Source organism: Oncorhynchus nerka, unplaced genomic scaffold, assembly GCF_034236695.1.
Source record: "Oncorhynchus nerka isolate Pitt River unplaced genomic scaffold, Oner_Uvic_2.0 unplaced_scaffold_131___fragment_2___debris, whole genome shotgun sequence".
Classification (NCBI taxonomy): Eukaryota; Metazoa; Chordata; class Actinopteri; order Salmoniformes; family Salmonidae; genus Oncorhynchus; species Oncorhynchus nerka.
In genome coordinates, this window is record NW_027039953.1 from 1047 (window position 1) to 7014 (window position 5968).

The 5968-nt window shown below is 44.6% G+C and overlaps 1 long non-coding RNA gene across 1 annotated transcript; it reads left to right on the forward strand.

The window, feature by feature from the left end:
• The first annotated feature begins 1367 nt into the window (after positions 1 to 1367).
• LOC135568808 (uncharacterized) lies at positions 1368 to 5386 on the forward strand. Its single transcript, XR_010462731.1, has 2 exons — positions 1368 to 1400; positions 4620 to 5386. It is a non-coding gene; the product is annotated as an uncharacterized LOC135568808 (long non-coding RNA).
• Positions 5387 to 5968: the final 582 nt, after the last annotated feature.

A 5968-nucleotide genomic window follows, 5' to 3' on the forward strand; every position in this document is an offset into this window, starting at 1 on the left:
CCCAACACTGTTTCAACTACAACATGACCCCAACACTGTTTAAACTACAACATGACCCCAACACTGTTTCAACTACAACATTTTATGACCCCAACACTGTTTCAACTACAACATGACCCCAACACTGTTTCAACTACAACATTTTATGACCCCAACACTGTTTCAACTACAACATTTTATGACCCCAACACTGTTTAAACTACAACATGAACCCAACACTGTTTCAACTACAACATGACCCCAACACTGTTTAAACTACAACATGACCCCAACACTGTTTCAACTACAACATATTATGACCCCAACACTGTTTCAACTACAACATGACCCCAACACTGGAAGACAAGACTCTCAGGAACACGTATGTGTCTCCTGTTTCTGTCTACAATTCCCACAAGCCACACAGGACTCATTAGAACAGAATGGACAACACCAGGCACTGCATCAGACCGGGGGGAGGACATCATCAATGATCATGTTCTTTTCTACACAGAAGTTCATACCAAATTATTGCCTGATGATCTTCTGAACTTCTCAATACCTTTCTGATTCTGATTTCACTTCAAACCACAATACTTCCTTCAGATTGAAATACTTTCAAAAGTACTGTCAGACTGATTTGTAATAGCCTGTCATAGCCCCAATTAAAAAAGTTACCATTAGCCGTTGATTACATACATATTTTTACATGGTGGGGTCACACATTTTGAAAATCAAACTCAGTCACGGCCCAAAAAGGTTTGGGAACCCCTGGTCTAGACAGCAAGTTGTATGTGATGTTGTTTCACCACATATTTACTACAGTTGTACTGCACAGACATTCATAAACACACAAAAACACAGAAACACCCTCACACAGGCTGTGGTCAGACAGGACGTCACATGGGAGGAAATCTCAACCCCAGAGAGCTCAGAGAAAGGACACATCATCATCTCTTCTCCCTCTCTCTCCCTCCAGGTATAATGTAGGGCTGTCCAAGCGTCTGCGTGCCCTGAGTGCTGGCAGCCAGCCAGAGGGGCGACGCTCTGAGATAAACAAGGTGGAGTCTGTGCCTGGGAAGCCTCTCTTACTGCGACTGGTCAGTTACAACTTTTAACAAATAGGTCACTCCACAGGGATACACTTTATGGTATATCCTGCAGGTTTAATGCCTTATAATATGTTATAGGCATATAGAAGCCTTTATAATTGAAGCCCAGCTGTTCATACATGTTCCGTCTCCTGTAACATAATCTATAGCCCGTTTTAGCCCCGCCGTGACAAATAGAGGAGGGAGCTGTTCCCCGGCAGCCAGGCTAAGGCAGCGGCACAGGGCGAGGAGGGCCTCAGAGCCAATGACCCCGAAGACTCCCTACCTGCACAGTACAGCAAGTCTGGGACTTTATACACACACTGCCAGGTAACACACATTCACACTGCCAGGCAACACATACCACAGGTAACACACACACACACTGCCAGGCAACACATACACTGCCAGGTAACACACACACACACACTGCCAGGCACACACACACTGCCAGGTAACACACACACTGCCAGGGCAACACACACTGCCAGGAGGGCAACACATACACTGCCAGGTAACACACACACTGCCAGGCAACACATACACTGCCAGTAACACACACACACTGCCAGCAAACACATACACCATGACACCCTACACTGCCAGGTAACACACACTGCCAGGTGACACACACACTGCCAGGTGACACACACACACACCCTACCTGCAACACACACACACACTGCCAGGCAACACATACACTGCAGGTAACTCACACACACACTGAGCAACACACACACTGCCACTTTATACACACACTGCCAGGTACACTGCCATTACACTGCCAGTAACACACACACACACACTGCCAGGTAACACACACACACTGCCAGGTAACACACACACACACTGCCAGGCAACACATACACTGCCAGGTGTAAACACACACACACACACACACTGCCAGGCACACACACACACACTGCCAGGTAACACACACACACACTGCCAGGTAACACACACACACTGCCAGTAACACAACACACATACACTGCCAGGTAACACACACACACACTGCCAGGTAACACACACACACACACTGCCAGGTAACACACACACACACTGCCAGGTAACACACACACTGCCAGGTACACTGCCAGCTAACACACACACACACTGCCAGGCAACACATACACTGCCAGGTAACACACACACTGCCAGGTAACACATACACTGCCAGGTAACACACACACTGCCAGGTAACACACACACACACACACACTGACAGGTAACACACACACACACACACACTGCCAGGTAACACATACACTGCCAGGTAACACACACACACTGCCAGGCAACACATACACTGCCAGGTAACTCACACACACACTGCCAGGTAACACACACACACACACTGCCAGGCAACACATACACTGCCAGGTAACACACACACACACACACTGCCAGGTAACACATACACTGCCAGGTAACACACACACTGCCAGGTAACACACACACACACACTGCCAGGTAACACACACACACTGCCAGGTAACACACACACACACACTGCCAGGTAACACACACACACACACACACACTGTCAGGTAACACACACACTGCCAGGTAACACACACACACACTGCCAGGTAACACATACACTGCCAGGTAACACACACACACACACACACTGCCAGGTAACACATACACATGCTAGGTAATACATACACACACTGTTAGGTGCCAGGTGCCACAAACACACACACACATACACACACTGCCAGGTACACACTGCCAGGTAACACATACACACTGCCAGGTAACACACACACACACACAGGTAACACACACACTGCCAGGTAACACATACACACACTGTAACACATACACACACCACATAACACACATACAGGTAACACACACACACACTGCCAGGTAAACACACACACACACTGCCAGGTAACACATACACACACTGCCAGGTAACACACACACACACTGCCAGGTACACACACTGCCACACATACACACACACTGCCAGGTACACACACACACACACTGCCAGGTAACACATACACACACTGCCAGGTAACACATAACACACTGCCACACACACACCGCCAGGTAACACATACAAACACACACTGCCACTGCCACACTGCCAGGTAACACATACACACAGGTAACACACACACACTGCACAGGTAAACATACACACACTGCCAGGTAACACACACACACACTGCCAGGTAACACATACACACACTGCCAGGTAACACATACACACTGCTAGGGTAACACTGCCAGGTAACACACACACTGCCAGGTAACACATACACACACTGCACAGAGGTAACACACACACACTGCCACACTGCCAGGTAACACATACACACACTGCCAGGTACACACAACACACACTGCCAGGTAACACATACACACACACACACACACACACTGCCAGGTAACACACACACAGTGCCAGGTAACAACACTGCCAGGTACACACACTGCCAGGTAACACACACACACTGCCACACATACACACACTGCCAGGTAACACACACACACACTGCCAGGTAACACGTAACACACACTGCCAGGTAACACACACACACACTGCCAGGTAACACACACACACACTGCCAGGTAACACACACACACACACTGCCAGGTAACACATACACACACTGCCAGGTAACACATACACACACTGCCATGTAACACACACACACAAGGACACGCATTCACCCATCTCCCTGCTGTAGGTTGTTGGTCGGTTATGCGTTGTCTTTAGGTTGTGGGGATGTTATAACCTGTGTGTGTTGTCTTTAGGTTTTGGGGAGGTTATAACCTGTGTGTGTTGTCTTTAGGTTTTGGGGAGGTTATAACCTGTGTGTGTTGTCTTTAGGTTTTGGGGAGGTTATAACCTGTGTGTGTTGTCTTTAGGTTTTGGGGAGGTTATAACCTGTGTGTGTTGTCTTTAGGTTTTGGGGAGGTTATAACCTGTGTGTGTTGCCTTTAGGTTTTGGGGAGGTTATAATCTGTGTGTGTTGTCTTTATGTTTTGGGGAGGTTATAACCTATGGTGTTTTAAGGTTGTGGGGATGTTATAATTTGGATGTATGTTGTTATAAGGTTGTGGGGAAGTTATAACTTGTGTGTGTTGTCTTTAGGTTTTGGGGAGGTTATAACCTGGGTGTATGGTGCTTTAAGGTTGTGGGGTGGTTATAACCTGGATGTATGTTGTTATAAGGTTATGGAGAGGTTATAACTTAGGTGTATGTTATCTTTAGGTTGTCTGGAGGTTAAAACCAGTGTGTATGTTGTGGGGAGGTTATAACCGGGGCCAATGTTGTTTTACGGTTATGGAGAGGTTATAACCTGGATGTATGTTATCTTTAGGTTGTGTGGAGGTTATAACCTGTGTGAATGTTGTTTTAAGGTTGTGGGGAGGTTATAACCTAGCTGTATGTTGTTTTAAGGTTGTTGGGAGGTTATAACCTGTGTGGATGTTGTTTTAATGTTTTGGAAAGGTTATAACCTGTGTGTATGCTGTTTTAAGGTTGTGTGGAGGTTATAACCTGTGTGTGTATGTTTTCTTTAGGTTGTGTCGAGGTTGCGGAGGCGTTCCGTGTTCAGGAGATAGACGGCCAGGCTCTGCTACTGCTCACGGAGGACCACCTGATGACCAGCATGAACATCAAATTGGGACCAGCTCTCAAGATCTGTGCCCACATCAACACACTCAGACACAGATAGAGAGGGAGGAGGAGAGATGAGAGAAGGAGGTGAGGTGGGAGGAAGAGAAGATGGAGACAGAAAAAAGGTTAAGAGGGCTGGGTGTGGAAAAAGATAGGGAAAAGAGTGATTGATTGATGGGGAAGAGAGAGGGGATGAGAGAGAGAGAGGTGAGGAACAAAGGACAGCGAAGATGAGAGATAAAGAGAATAATTCAAGAGATTAAGAGCTAAGAGTGAATCAGTGAGAGAGGAGAGGGACCTTTTCTATTCTATTGTGTCTGTGTACATATTTTACAATGCCGTCTATTGGGTGTAACAAACGATTTCATTAAGGATTTGTAACATACATTATCATGTATTTGTGTATTTGGTTATTATTTTAAAATGTGGCATCACATGTAAATTGTAAAATACTTTTTGATTTTACACAGTTGATACACAGACATTTTCAAATAACTTTGTGGAATTTAATGTCTTAACTAAATCAATGATTATGTTTTTATATATGATCTCTTCTGAGAAAAAGTTCGATCTTATTTGACTCCTAACCATGTCAATTTTGTCAGATGTCATAATGTTTTATTTTATTCTGCCTCTTAAAACTCAGTAATAAATCAAATTAATTTATGAACATTGTTTTACTGCCTAGGTATTGGTATTGGTATTATGATATTTAGTAGTTAGCTAAATGACCCACTACTACCTCCTGCCACCAGATGGAGGTGAGGGGTCACGTTTACTAGTAGAGAGAAGGCAGCTGCAATATTCTCTCAACTCATGGAAACAATGATCAAGGGAAATTCTATATGAATGACATAAAAAGCAATGTATCATATTTATATTGGTATCACTGATGCTTCTCTGGACCACAATGTCTAAGTTCATACATGAAAAACCTTCTAAAGCAGCACAGACCTATTATTGCTGAATCAATCCGTGTTTATGCGAAACCAATCAGGAACCAGTGGCAATTTCAACACTGCTGAAATGGGTTTTAACAGTTTAGCTGTCTCTTCTTGAAAAACATGTGGAAAAAATGATTTAACCTTTAATTCCTATTACTAACAACTCAAATAAGAACTAATAGATGTGTTTTTTCAACTTGATGTTTTTTTTTTAAATAACAGAGTACTAACTACCAGGCGGTTGAGAAGTCAAAAGGTCATACAAGCAATGCCATATTAGAATGGCAATTTGCATAGCATTTTTTACT